The 14,787-nt window shown below is 54.8% G+C and overlaps 1 protein-coding gene across 5 annotated transcripts in view; it reads right to left on the bottom strand.

Annotated features, from left to right (window-relative positions):
* Casz1 (castor zinc finger 1) overlaps positions 1-14,787 on the bottom strand; it is a 149,955-nt gene that overhangs the window by 26,069 nt on the left and 109,099 nt on the right.

Here is a 14,787-nt window from a genome sequence, read left to right as displayed (position 1 = left end):
CTAGGTGGTTCGTGATCCAGGAATGAATGACTCTTCGAGAGCGAGACAAGAATTTCCTAGGCTCGCCTGGCCTGAAATAGCCCCCTCTGTGGGGTGAAATGTCCGTTAACACAGGAGGTGAAGGCACAGGCAGGGAAGGTAAGGTTGACAAGTGGCGACACTGACTCGTTGTCAGCCTGGCTCTACTTCTGAATGTCCCACCTCACCACAGGTCCCTGGGGAAGAGTCAGCCGCAGCCAGCTTCCAGCCTGTGCCAACCTCCTGCCTCACAGACCCAGCAGCTCTTGGCTGGCACCATTCCCACCTGAGCACCTTGTTCTCTGGCAGCTCTTCTGCCAGGCTGGGTCTCTGGCTCTGTCCCCTACCCCGAGTTCCTACTTCTGCTCGCCGGGTGGTAGAGCTCTTCGCCCTGGCCACTGGGGACCTCTCTAAGGCCTCTGCACCCCAGTCTTCCCTGCTTTCCGAATCCCCACCCCCACACGAAGTTTGACTGTTTCCTATTGCTGTTTCCTTCCCACAGACCTCAGTCAGGGCTACCCTAACACAGAGTTACTACTTCCTAAACCAGAGGACCCTCAGTGGGGACAAGTTGGTACCAGTTGAAGCTACAGATCCTGTGCTTAATCTCTGGAGACAGCCACTGAGCAGCAGGAAGCCACCACACACACACACACACACACACACACACACACACACACACACACACACACACAATCCTCTGATCTCTTTAGTCTGCCTAGAGTTTCAGGGGGCTCACTGGCCAGGAAGACTAACAAGGGCAGACACACATACACATTGTACCCCATACAGCAATCGGTCAGCTGTCAAGCCATCCATTTAGTGAGGTCCTACTGTGTGCCAGATCTTGTAGTATGGCCGTATGGAAGGTCTCTGCCCACAATACCTTTCCACACAGGGACAACCCCCCCCCCCAATCCATCTACTTTCTACAGCTCTTGCCAGAGAAATTGGCATGTCCCATATAGGACAGGCTACACAAGGAGCTCTGCTCAGGGGCTGTGAGCCACAGTGGTCAAACACCATGGAAACACATATCCCGAGAGCCCACCTGTGGCCATAGAGGCCTCCTGCTACACAAAGATAATTGTTTTGACTCATAAGTGCAGATTGGCCACTCTTTCAAATATGCAATGCTCAGGGGCCCCAGATCCTTGCCTTGTCGCAAGCAGCTGATATGTTAGGCTCTTCCTGGCCCAGAAGGGACTGAGGGACTGGGGGATGCCAGCCTAGTCTGCTGCTACAGAAAGGTCTGCTCAGACTTGTTCCCAGAGGTCACGGTTTTAGGACCTTTGTCCCTGACCAAGCTGATGCCCACTTTAGTCACGTCTGTCCACAGTGCCAGTCTGTGCTGTCCAACACATATCCCTGAGCTCCCACGTGTGATCCATCTTGAAACTCAGTGATAGGGCTGATGGTCACACCCCACCCCACCGAACCTCTGGGGTGTGGGACCATTGGGCAGGCTCTATGATACTGCGTGACTTCCAGTGGGGTAGCAGGCCTCACCTGGGCTCCTCTGCCCCTGTCTTAGATGGGAAAGAGGCAGGCAGGAGTGGAGGAGCCTGCACTATTTTTACCAGAAGGTAAGCAGCCAAGTGTGTATGGCAGACGGCAAATGAATCTATAAATATTTATCCCGAGGAAGAGGGAATCACGAGCTCTCAGGGTCGCACTTGCTGCTGGTAGCACCCCCCCTCTCTGGTCCCCACCCATCCTGGAGCCTCCCTGAACTTCGGCCCACCCGACACAACCCACCCTCTCTCTCCATCTCGGCTTCATGCCGAGTCTCTGCCTGGGCCCCCACCAGCTGCGATGCAGCTGTGCACCCAGGGCCCACCCCCTGCCCCAGGCCCCTTTGCTCTAGCCAACTCCCTCTACACCTGCCCTCCAGCTGCTGCTCTGCTCCAGACCACCTGCTTTCCAGATGTTGCCCTCCTCCTGACTCTACTGATGGTCCCATGGGTGGAGGTGGAGAAGTAGGAGGTGTCTGAGCCCAGGACACAGGGACAGAGAGGCACATGCAAAAGCCAGGCTTATGGTCGGTCCTAAGTGCCTGTGCATGCATGTGAGCCTGGGGTGGCAGGAGGGGCTTATGCATGAGGTCCAGAGCTGGGCTGCTTGCTTGCCTTCCGGTCCCCATGAACCTTCAACCAGCCCCTTCATTAAAGCTTTGGGACCTACAGATTAATGCAATCCCCCACAATCCCCCCCCACTGATCTGACCCCAGACTCCTGTCCATGTAAACATTCCTCTGACTTTCTTCCCTAAAATATAAACGCCATGGCCAGGCCTCAATGGAAGGAAGCCATCCGTCCCCGGCCCTGTCACCGCCCCTTTCATCTCCTTCCCGCCACCAGCCTGCCCGCTGCTCTATTTACACTAGACATTTCCTCTGGGAACAATAGTGCCCAGGAGGTAAGCTTGGGATGGAGGGTGGGGAAGCACTGGGGCTCCTCTTCTGCTCACCCAAAGACAGGCAGACTCAGGGGTGATGGTGAAGGAGAGGAGAGCTGAGGAGGACCTGGAAGGTGTATTTCATTCCTGGGAGCCTGTTTCTGACCCCAGCGGCTCCCCACCAGCAGGGTAAACACGAGGAAGTGTATGGTATAGGATAGAGTCCTGAGCACATGGTCTGGCTCTGCCCATGGTGAGCTCCGAGCTTGAGCCAGATGTCTCCCTTGAGAAGCACGGCAGAAGTGCAAGGTGAGGTCTGTCTGTGCCAACAGGGCCTGGAAAGCAAGTGCTGGAAATGGTGCTGAGAGGGGCAACAGGCGGTTGTGATGTCACATCTCAAGCAAGATGCTAAGACTGGGACTGCTCATTTGACCCAGGAAAGCAGGAGGCCAAGGACAGACAGGGGGCCTGAAGCTGTCCCTTCCGGCCTCCTCTTCAGCCCACCTCTTTGAGTCCTAATTCTCCCTATGAGGCTTGAAACTCAATAAGCCCCCAGCGGGCATCCGAGCGAAAAGCAGAGTCTGGTATAGGGAGGCAGGACAGCCCACGGTTCCAGCAGGGGCTCACTGAAGGCTCTTATGGACCACTGAGCAGACAGCATGATAATCCCATTTGTCAGAGAAGGAAGCTGATCCTGGAGCCGCAGACCTCCCAGAGCATGGGGACACTCTGATGAGAGCCACTGAAGCTGGGCTTCTCGACAGGAGTTTCTTTCGCCCCCTTTCGTCCCCTATCCCATTTCCTCTTCCACCTCACTTCCTGTTCCAATAACTCGGAGCCCCCTAAAGTGTTAACTGCGATGGATAAAATGGTGCAGCAGATTGCTACAATAAATAATTTACTGATATTTATAAATATTCAAATCAGCCAGCTTCAGAAATCGAATGAAGAGAGAGCCTCGGGAGAAGGGCCCGATATGGCATGAATCTCTTGACTCCCTCTGAAGGCTGAGGAGGCCAGAGCTCCTGCCAGCTTTGGTGAGAAAGGGGGGCTCAGAGGGCCGCACCTGGGCCCGTGTCCCCCTAGCTTCCCTGACCACGAAGTAAAGACCAGGGAAGCTAGAGGAGCTGCTCCCTCCTCACCTGGTCCAGCCAGACCCTCTCTCGAAGACGGCCTGAGCACCACAGGAGAGTCTGAATGCCCACCACCTCCTAGCCCTGGGTCTCAGAGTGGCTGATCCTGCTGGAGTGGGGGCAGTCCCGTGGGGCTGGGTAGGCCTGGCAGCCCCCTGCCTCCACCCCCATGAGTAATGTATTTCGTGGCCAGGCTGCCTGTCAGCCACCGGGCTCCAGTGCTTTATGGTCTCTGCTTGGTGGCTCTGAACTCCCTGGTAGGAAATAAAGTTCTCCCTGCGCGTCCCTTCTAAACATTTCACTCAGTGGAAACGGTGTTTAAGAAAAATGAGGACATATTTCTTCCTAAGGATGCAGTATCCCCTTTGGGCGGCCTAACGCCCGCTGTATATCAGGAGGTTGGGAGGCAGGGGCCAGCAGCCGGTCCCCTGGGGTTGGGGGGGGGTACGTGGGGCCTTGCCTGCCTTTGGCCAGAAGCTCCAGGGCCATGGGCACTGCTGGGTCACTCCGGTGACTTTCCTAGCTCACAGTGTCACATAGCCAGTGACACCCCCCGCAACACCTCATCTATGCAGGGGACTATGCCTGGGCACATACCTTGGTGATTCCCTCCTATCCCACTCTGTCACTTGTCCTGTCCCCATCTCCAGATGCGCAGAAGCGGTAAGCCTGTAATTGCTTTCTGTCACCCAGTCAGCACTAGAGCACAACTCCCACCAGGCTCAGATGTCCAAGGCCACAGGCTTAAACCGTACCCACGCCTCCCACGGCCTTCCAACCAGCTGTCCCCGGGTCTGGGAGGTGGTGTGCTGTTGGGGTTTCTACCTTGGCTACTCACGAGGGGCTTAGACCTCACAGACTACAAGCCCCGATTCGATAGCATCGTGCCTTTGTCTCAACGCCGCTTCAGGGCGCTGCCTACAGGCCAGCACCTGGACTGGAACAGGGAGGCTACGTTGTGAAAATAAGACAGGGGTTGGTTTCCTGCACCATCCCAGCTCCTCCACAGTACAGATGTGGGGACGAGACCTATCACTGTGGCAAGAATCACAGCTGTCACACGAAAGCGTGTAAGCAAAGAAGGGCGCTGGACAGGGACCCCCTCATTTCCTTCCTCTCCCACTGCTCAGTCTGTCCCTCAGGAACAGTTCCCTCCTCTAGCCCTCCTAACCAGGAACTGTACCCTAGCACAGGGATGTCCCTTCTTGGGCCTGACCTAACCTTGGCTGGGAGCACAAGGGCTTCTGAGTGTTGGTGGGAGGAAGGCATGGTTGTTGCTGCTACCCTAGGGTTCTTGGCCCTCAACAGATCCAAGCTGGGGCATGGGCGGGGTTTGGACACGGGGCCCTAGCCTGCCCCCTTTGTTTATTTATTTATTATGGGTTTTTTTTTCTTTTAGTTCAGTTAAAAGGTTTACTATCCAGACGCGTCTAAGTGGCCTCACTTAGCGTAAGTAACTCTATAAATCAGGGGAACTGTTAGCATCCACTGCACGGGCTGGCTATCAATCTCCCCCAGGTCACAGCCAAACAGGAAGGGGAGAGAAAAGAGAGTTACCACCCAGGGGAGATTTAAAACACACAGTGAGCAAACACACACTTGTGTCTGGCTATATGTGTGCATGGCTGCACACACCACAGATACACACAGATACACACATACACAAAACACGTGTATATATGTATGTGTGTGTAGCATGGCTACACACACACACACAGATACATAAAACACATATGCATATGTATATGTGTGAGGTATGGCTGCACACACACACATACACAAAACATATGTTCACATGTTTATGTGTGCAGTTGTGTATTTACGTTATGTGCGTGTGTGGGCCCACAGAGTGGCCCAGGCTCTGAAAGTGCTCTAAGGTCATGGTAATAGAACGCAAGCACAGTTCCTGAGGGGAGACAGCATGAAGAGACGCCAGGCCCTCCCGGGGATGGTTTCTTAGTCCCTGAACTACCTTGCTGCAGGGGAGTGGCTCTGGAGGGCCGTAGAAAAGATCGAGTTGGTCCCTTTCCTCTCTGTGGCCCTCAGGTCTTCCTTCAAACAGGATGAAACTGAGCTCAGGGCAGGCACTTGCAAGAGGGGGCAGAGCCAGAGAGAAGGCTGCATGGTCCTCACGTGCTCATCTGGGTTCTTACCCACTGAGTCCTGGCCCTGGGCTCCAGAAGGAAAGAATCACCTAAGTGAATGGTGCTGTGCAGAATCGGAATAGGAGACTCCGCAGGGCAGCCTTCTGGGAGCAGCTGCAGCTTGCCCCACCCTCTCACCGAGTAGGTATGGTTGGGCTTCCGAAAGCCTGGACACAGATAGGCTGCCATTCGTCCTGAGTGAGGCCCCAGACCGAAAAGGCACAACTAGCTGAACCATACTGGAAACTGGAGCAGGGTGGCAGCTCTGAGTATCCTCTATGGTTGGGAAACAGGCATCCTAAGGGGGAGACCTGCTGGGCCCGCCTCCCCTCCCTGCAGATCGGAGGCCTCCCTGGCTCACCCGCCTGCCTCCTGCCCGCTGCATCTCTCCATGAACTCTATTTCTCTTTCCTCTCTGAAAACAACTGAGCTGTAAATACTGTTTAACCTTCTCCCCCCCCTCCCCACCACCACCCCCTCCCCTCTGCACTATAAAAACACAAATATGCCATAACTCAGCCGGCCTGGCTGCCCAGCCTCCAACATGCCCTGCGCCCGGGCCTCTCAGGAAGGTCATTACAAACGACTTTCCGATTCACTGCTCCTGAAATAATTTTGTGTATTAAAACCTGAATCTGCACTTTCTGGGGCCGAAAGCTTCGCTTAATTATGGCGGGTGTCCTTGGGACGGACAGTGATCCTTCACTCGCCCGCGCTCCAGCCCTCCGCCCGCCAGCCCGCCCCCCTCCCCGGGCCCAATCTGTTTTCAAAGTGTGTCTGTCCTTTATTAAATTGTTTTCTTTTCCACATTATCAGTTGCCATGGAGACCTCATCTCTCGGATTATTTGAATTTCATTATATCTATTGATTTGGGAGCATTTCATCTTTTTTATTGTTTTTCTGTCAATTTTCAAAACGAATAACCATCTAATTTGCGTCAGCGCTGATTATGTTTGTCCCTCAATAGAGGTCGGCAGCTGCGCTGGGGAAACAAATCAATGAAAAACCATCATAAAACTCCCCACTCCGGTCTCCAGGATGTGTGGGTGACATTCCACGCCTGCGAGAGACACACTCATCAGCTCCAACTTCAGCGACGGTGGCGGCAGGCCCCAGTCCACGTCCGCCTCCTTTTGGCCTTAATATTTAATTTCGAGATTTGGGGCATTTATTAGTGGTGTTTTTATTAGCGCGTGTGCATGTGAGTGTTTGGTGGTGGTGGGCTGGCTGTTTCATTAATTTGTGGGTGAGGCAGGGAAGCCCCTAAGGGAAGGCAGGGCAGACTGTGTCTGGGGTGTGGTGGGAAGTGGAGAAAATAAGGGAACACCCCAAGGAGGGGACAGGAGCCCGGGGACCGGGAAGGCCCTGAGGAGGGGCCGGGGAAGGGGGGACCGAGTGAAGGGGTGGAAAAGAGGGAATTCAAATTGCTTACTTTGTTGGTTTTTTTTAAATAATTTATGCAATTTTAAGCATTTATGTATAAATTTTTTAATAAGCCACCCTGGAGCAGGATGGCCATTAACATCCCAACGTCCTTCTGTCCAATAGGCTGGCAGAGAGGATCAATTTCTGAGAGTACTTTCCCTTTTTTTATGACATGATAAAATGCTTTTAAAGCAACTTACACAAATATGGAAATTTTTTTTTTCGTCCCCTCTCCTTTCCCCTAACAGCCTTCTTATTCACCAGGGAAGGAGGGGCTGTTCTTACGAGTGTGTGTGTGTGTGTGTGTGTGTGTGCGCGCGCACACACACACACACACACACACACACACACACACACACACACTACCTTTCTCTCTCTCTCTCTCCTGTTGGGGAGGGGGCTGAGGGGGCTGGCAGGGAGACAGCCCCAGTTCTAACTGGAACTGGCCGCCTGTCCTTCTAACAAGGGCATAAACTTTCATTACCCATGCACGCAGTCAAAGACAATTTAGGGAAACGCACTGCTCGGAAAAGGAAAACCTCAGCGATTCGTGGTCCGTGCCTCGGCCACCATCTGGGGGCTGTCCATTTACCCTGAGGGCATCAGGACCTGAACCTCTGACTCTGCCCTGCCCGGCAGGAGGTAGGGAGCATGGGAGAGCCAGTCTCCCCCCCCACCCCCCACCCCCATGCCCTTCCATGAGAGGCAGTGTGCGCTGGACCAGCGAGCCAGTGTGCAAAGACTCTTCCACTGGACTGGACCCTGTTAGTCTTGCCTCCCTTTCCCAGAAGCCCTTTCATCAACAGCAATTGGGAGCAGGCCCTTGATGTTGAGCATGAGCCTCCTGCTCCAAAGACAGTGATGTAGTCAAGGCTGGCTGCATGCACACATGGACAGACAGATGGACGGAAGAAAGAAAGCAGGGAAATCTGTCCTAAGGTGTCTTGGAGTCTTAGCGGGATCCCCATAGACTTAGGACAAAATGCTTTCCCTAGGGTAGGGAGGTCCCTGCTTTGGAAGCAGATATATGGCAGAAGTGACTGTGGGGGAAACTGAGGCAGCGGCAGCTGCTGTCTTCACTCTAGGCCTTGAGGATGAAGGAATGCAAGCCACGTGAGGAAGATGGGAGGGAGTCTCCATCACCAGAATTCTGGGTGACCCAGACTGTCCCTCCTGGCTGCTCATGATGGGAGGAGGGGTGTGAGGGTGAGCCTGCCCGAGTTCTCGGGCTAGCTGATGAGACCATCTGCACCCCCACCCTCCTGGTATATGCAGAACTCGGACTTTGACAGTTTCCAAAGAAAACAACACAAAGTAGATACTTTACTCCCCTTAAATAGTTGACACTTCAAGCATGTGTCCTCTGTCCTGGGCCCCGGTGTTACATCTATGATAGAGTGCTTAAGGGATGATCATCTGGGGCAGAGGGACACACAGTGCCACTTCTATTACGTTCAATGCTAACTGCAGAGAGAGACCCCTTCTCTGCAGCCTTGGAGGAAGGGAGGTACAGAGTCCAACCTCACATGACCCTGCCAGCCTCTGCCCAAAGATCCAGCAACTGCTCTGGTCTCCCACATCCCATCTACGGAGACCGGACTTTCTCTTTCTGCCTCACCTGCCCGGGCCTTCCCACCCCAGAGTGCCAGGCTCCCTCTGAGGCCTCTCCTGAAGTCTGCCTGCCCAGCTCCATCAGTAGCTGTCCAGTGGGTTGCCCAAGAAGGCCTCACTGCTCTGTGGACCCTCTGCTCTGGCAGACGGCGAGCTGCCCTACAGAGGCCTGGCCACTCCAAGCCCTTAGTGGGAATGGAGGGGAGTGCCCACCTCTCTCCTTTTCTGTGCTCAGATCTCCCCAACTGTCATTAAAATAACAAGTTTCTGTTACAATCTAAACATCCCCACATCGCATAAAGGGTTATATTACACCCGAGTCACTCCCGGTCCATGTTTGCACAGAAAAGCTCACGGCAGGTCCCCCCTCCTGACGAAGTGACTTATTAAAGTTTAAACAGTAATTAACAGAACAATAAAAATAAAGGGATGTTTGGGGAGTCATAGCGCACACAGGGTTTTGGCAGTGCCAGCAGATTTTCAGTGCCCTGCGCTGGCAGCAAAATTTGAGCGTGAAGCCAGGGGGGACGGAGGACGGGTCGGGGTTGAGCCAGGGAGACTTGAGAAACTGAGGCCAGACTGGGTAGGATGAGGGGCTAGTGTACCGGGAAGGGCGCATGGAAGAAAGTGTGACAGCAGACAACTGGAGGGAGGGGGCGTTTGCAAGGCCAGCAGGGTTAGTGGCCTGGCCCTGCCTGGCTCCAGGCACTTCCGGGAGCCCAATGCCTGGCCCTGTCTAGCCAACTCCAGCAGGGACCTGGCACTCGGAGACCCTAGAGTTAATGATTCCTGGAACTGGACCCCTGCCACTTTCACCCAGTCAGGCGGGTACCCTCCTTCCTCATCCCTAGCCCCAGTGGCAGGACACCCTGAGAACTTTCCCGAATGAATGCATGAGAACTCCATGGAGGCAAAGCCTTCCTTGGTCTTTTCTGGGGAAGGAGACCAGCTATCCCATCCTAACTTGCACCAAGCCTCACCTAAAGCAAGGAAGTACCCAGAAAGCTAGGTCAGGCAGAGAGAGCCCCTGGTGAAGATCTGCAGGGACCTCAAGAAAACCCGGGCATCCTGGGGCTAGCAGAGCCTCTCCTCCTCATCCCTTTCCTTACACCCCCACGCCATGTCTGCCTGAGAACAAGTTCCACACGAGAGGCTCAGATCCATGGCTACAGCGGAAGGGCAGAGCCACAGCGAGCCTGGCCAGGTAAAGGCACTAGGGAGATGAGGCTAGCACTCAGTACTCTTTCCTCAAAGCCTGAGGGGCCGCCAGAGATGAGGAAACTGGGACTGAGCTGGCCAGGTGGCAGGCATCCGAGCCTGCTGAGCTGACCCCTGACCTCTAAACTCAAGCTCCCCCTGCTTCCCTTCTCCGTACTTCCTGTACCCTCTCCGTTAAAGGTCCTGTCGAGGGGCGGCGTGCGTGCGTTCACCCCAGTCTGTTCTCCCATCTTCCCATCCCAGCGCCCACAGGGCCCGTCTGACACTGCCTTTCCCCTTCACGGAGAACCACTGCAGAGTCAAAGTTCTCTCTTCCCCATACCGAACTGATCCTAAAAGTAGGCTTTGCGGTCGGTCGGTACAGCATCCTCGTTCACACTCAGAGAGGCTGTTCTCCCCTCCTTGAGAAAAAGAGCCCCACCCCACCCCCACCTCCGTGCTTCCCCATCTCCTCAGAGCACCGGCCTGACTGACTAGGCCTTCCCCAAGAGTCTTCCTCCACCCTGGTACCTGCCAGCAACTCCAGACATCATTTAGCTCAGCAATAAGCTGTAGCCTAAGGCCAGAGGCCCTTCCAGCCTCCGCCGCAGGTCCCTGGGCTGGTCAAGTGTTGCAGGCATAGCCATGAGCCACCTGCACAGGTAGGAGGGGGCCTGAGGCCAGACTCAATCTAACCTCCCATCTCATGAGCTCTGGGGTCCTGGGAAGCTGAAGGACACAGAAGGCAAGGGCTCTGTCCCTGGCCAGATCAGATCTCGAGGGCACAGGCAGGCAGAAGGGGACGGTGGGGCTTCAAAGACCTCAGTGCTGCTTGGATGTCAGGTGTGTGTGTGTATCCTAGGGCCTGCGGGTCCTAAGCCAGCAGGTTTTCTCTCCCTCTTTTTTGGGTAGAGCTCACTGGGGTTTCATTTCCCTCCCCTTCTCCATTCCTGGTGACTCACGGGGGGGGGGGGGGGGGGGGGAGGAGGCTGGAGCAGAAAGAGCTCAAAAGGTGATGTTCCCCAGCCTCCTGCCAGCCACCCTCCATTGGCTGGGAAGGCGCTCATACTCCCTCACTGCTGGTGGACGCATCCTGAGTCACCCTGCCCCAGAGGTGTGCTGGAGGTGGGCGGCAACTCCAGGGTAGGGGAAACACTGGTGGGAAGACAAGGCAGAGGGTGTCTGGGTAGCATCGAGGCAGGCGGGCAGGGACGAGCCCTTCTATTGGGTATACTCTACAGAGGACAGGCTGGAACTGTTTCTAGAGCCCTCAACCTGCTGACTGCCCCTAGGGGCAGAGGCATGGAGTCTCAGCTGGACAAGGAGTTCCTAATGGAGGGAAGCCATGTGCCCTCCCACCCTAGAGAACAGCTACCAAGATGGAGGCTGTTTTAGATCTGCACTGAACTTCAGAACTACAAGGCCAAGGCCCGAGGGGATTTTGCTGAAAAAAAGCGTCACTCTGCCCAGGACCAGACAGAGCAAGGGACTCAAGTCCTCTCCTTCCCAGCAGATACCAGGCCCCTTTCTGCTTAAGGGACCTTCCACAGTCTCAGACCCTAATTGTACTTGAGTCTCTCCACAGGAGTTCCCTGCTGGGAGGATTCAGGCCGCGTGCGTGCGCACACACTTCCACCCCTCTCCAAGGACTCCAACAGCTCTAAGCAGAGCTTCTGGGGTACAGGGTACAGGGCAGGGAGTCCAGCACCCTAATTCTACAAGGACTCTGTCCTGGTTTATCCACTGACAATGACAAGACTGTGGAGGGGGCCTTCCTGTTGCAGGGACTGCGTTCCCACAGTCCTTTGGGGCTGTGCTGAGAAAGGGAAGTAGGGCAAGAACTATCCTGGAATCAGGAAAGGGGCCTAGGACGGACAGACCCTGGGTAGTAGGCACAGCCCCAGGAGAGGTGGGGAGGTGGCTTGTGGCAGTCTGCAGCACCTCCTCACCATCTCTGCGGCCTACTGCCTCAATCCCTTTACTGAGGCCAACAGTGAGGAGGACATGAGGGGACTAATTTAGGAGTATTTTTAAAACTGTGGCCCTGGTGGATGAGTTTAGCAGTTGTCAGCCATCTGGAATAAGGAATTACAGTCACCCCCCCCCTCCCCTAATCCTATATTCCCTAAACCCTAAAGCTGGTTAGTATGACGATGAGGCAGCAGGTGGGTGGGGGGTGGGAGTGTCTGTTCCAAAAAGCTGCAAGGCCTAGAAAGGAGCCCCTGCCCCCACCCCGGCCTAGGAGTACCTTCCCTCCCCCTCGGAGGGTGCTTGGGCCTAGGGTGTGGGCTGAGGAGCCCAGGGTGCTTGGAGCCCACTCAGCTCCCCCACTGCTCACGCCTGCTCACTCCCCAGGCCTCGCTGGCTTGCGCAGGGGCCGTCAGGTAAATTAGATCTGAAAGCTGACAATTTCTGACCATATTTCCTTGATTATTTCAAACAAATGCACAGCAGCCGCTGTAAGGAGATTAAAGTGACATAAACGTCCCGAGTGGGAGGGGGGAGGGCAGAGGATTCAGGTCACCCCCATCCGTCCCCCGCCTGACAGACGCTATATCGCTATCCAATCCAATAAAAAATCCCCCCCTTTTGCTTTAATTAATTTTACAGCTAGCTTGCTTAATTACTTTCAATCAAAATCCTCCTGCCATCGCAAAATTGGAGATGGTTGAGCTCCATTAGCCTAAATTCTTCATTTCCATATAGAAAAGAGGCTGTCTACAGAGCCAGCCTGGGCCCCTAGCAGGACAGACACCCGTCTGCCCACCCGCTGCCAGACAGCCCACTCTGGCTTCCATTCTCTGGCTATATCTGCACCCCCCCATCTTTTCTATCATGACATCGTAGACTGAGGGTCCTTGCTGTCCCCCAATCTTCCCCAGACTTCATGCAGAGGCATCAGGGCTGGGCTGAACTGAAAGGCCAGGCTGACATGGAGGTCTGCTTCGATCGATCGAAAGGAATGGTCTATCCCGGGGTCCTTCCCTTTACCAGCTGCCTCTCAACAGAGCTTCAGGCCATGGCTACTCAAACTCATAATCTGAGCCCTCTGCCCTCCAAGGAGCTCTTGGCAGGGCAGAATACTCCAGAGTCTTGGAGTTTAGCCTGTCTGCATAGATCCTGGAACCAACATCATCCAGGGTTCTCCCCACCAACTCCTGGCTAGGGCTGTTGCCCACTGTCAGAGCGACTGGAGGACCAGCTGTCTCAGTGGCATAAGGCAACACACAGCCCCCACAGACTAGCGGTCTCTTACTGCCCCCCTCCCAGCCATGGTTCCCAGTTTGCAGCAGCTGCTCCTCCTCCCCCAGCCTGGTTGGTGGGTGGTGGGTCTGGGCTCTGTCCACATCCTGTGCTCTCTCTGCTGGCTCCATTTTCCTCCCTGCCACCTGCCTTATCCTCATAGCCCCAACCCCAGCTCCAGAAACTCCACTTCAGGTTTTCTATGCTACAGTCCTGAGTGTCACCACAGGGTCCAGCCCAACCTGGGATCCAGCTGATTAAGGATCTGCAACAGGATGTGGGGATTATAATAAAACCTGGCTCTGGACCTTCGGGGGCAGTAGGCCAAGTCTGGGCTCCAGGTCTTTTCTCCCCTCTTTTCTCCACCATGACCCCAGCCAAGGTGTCAAGTGACAGTTCAGAGGGTCCACACAGTTCCAGCTAGACTCTGGGAAGTGAGCAAAATGGCCTGACATTAAGACGGACCTGGACCAAGCTTGTCAGAAAGGCCAGGCGGAGTGGGGAAAAGGTGTAAGTAAGGTCGGAAGTCTGCCTTCCCCCTAGCTCTTCTTGGGATGGGAAACCAACCTGATCTCCTTTAGGGAACCAATGTGTTGGTAGGGAGTGTCAGCATGGCTCCTGGGCAGAGGCAAACCAGTAAGGAAAAAGTGCCCTGTGGGTTGTGAGAGACCCTTCCAGGCAACAGGCCCTAGAGCTCCCCCTTGCCTATTGATGTGGCTGTGGCTAATGCCAGGGTGCGAGGATGAGTGGCTGAACTTGGAGCCTGCATTTTGGGATCCCCCAGTCTGCTCCCCTCTGCTCCTGCTCTAATCCATACAGGTTCACACAACCCTCCCGGTTTGTGGAGCTTCTCAGACGCATCTTGAATCCCTACTGGCGCTGCTCACTCTGGCCCTCAGGATCCTAGAGGAAAGTCTGAGGTCTCCAGAAAGCCTACAGGCTAACAAGGACGCACTGAGCGCTTCCCAACCGCCAAGAGAGCGAAGGAGCAGCAAGCCTGAGTTCAGGGGGCTCCTTGCTAAGTGAAGTGGCGTCAGGTGGGCCTACACAGTCTCCTTACCTCCGTAACTGTGACTCATACCCCCGACTCCCGAGGAGTAAGAGACAGAAGAGACTACAATGGCCACAGTCTACGGACACCCCCACTTCTTGCTGCTCTGTCCACTGAACTGGGGTGAGTCTCATTCCCACTTTACCCACACCATCATGCCTGGCCCAGCTGGGCAGAGGTGGAAGAGTAGATTAAAAAAAGGACACCTACTGTGGGATGGCACAGCTCAAATTCTCCTCCATGCCAAGCAGTACCCATGCTACTTGTGTACCCCACAGTACCAGCACAGTACCCCAGACCTCCAGAACACTGACCCCTGTGACCCCAGTTGAGGTACCTTCCTCAACTCTAGACCTGGCCTCCCTTCTCCTAGGCATCCTTCAGGGGCCCTAGTGACCGCATTTCTGAGAAGACCCTCCCTCTTGTCCTCATCTCTGAACTCTGTTCTTGTTTTTAGGTCCTCTACGGTAACAACTCCTCCATCCACCTCATTGGAGCAAGAGATCCACGGGACAGAACTACTGTTCAGCACAGCGTCTGTCCAATAAATATTTACTGAAATAAAC

The sequence above is a fragment of the Rattus norvegicus genome, chromosome 5, assembly GCF_036323735.1.
Source record: "Rattus norvegicus strain BN/NHsdMcwi chromosome 5, GRCr8, whole genome shotgun sequence".
NCBI classification, from domain to species: Eukaryota; Metazoa; Chordata; class Mammalia; order Rodentia; family Muridae; genus Rattus; species Rattus norvegicus.
The sequence above is the reverse complement of the archived record's forward strand: the minus strand, read 5'-3'. Positions and strand labels throughout refer to the sequence as shown.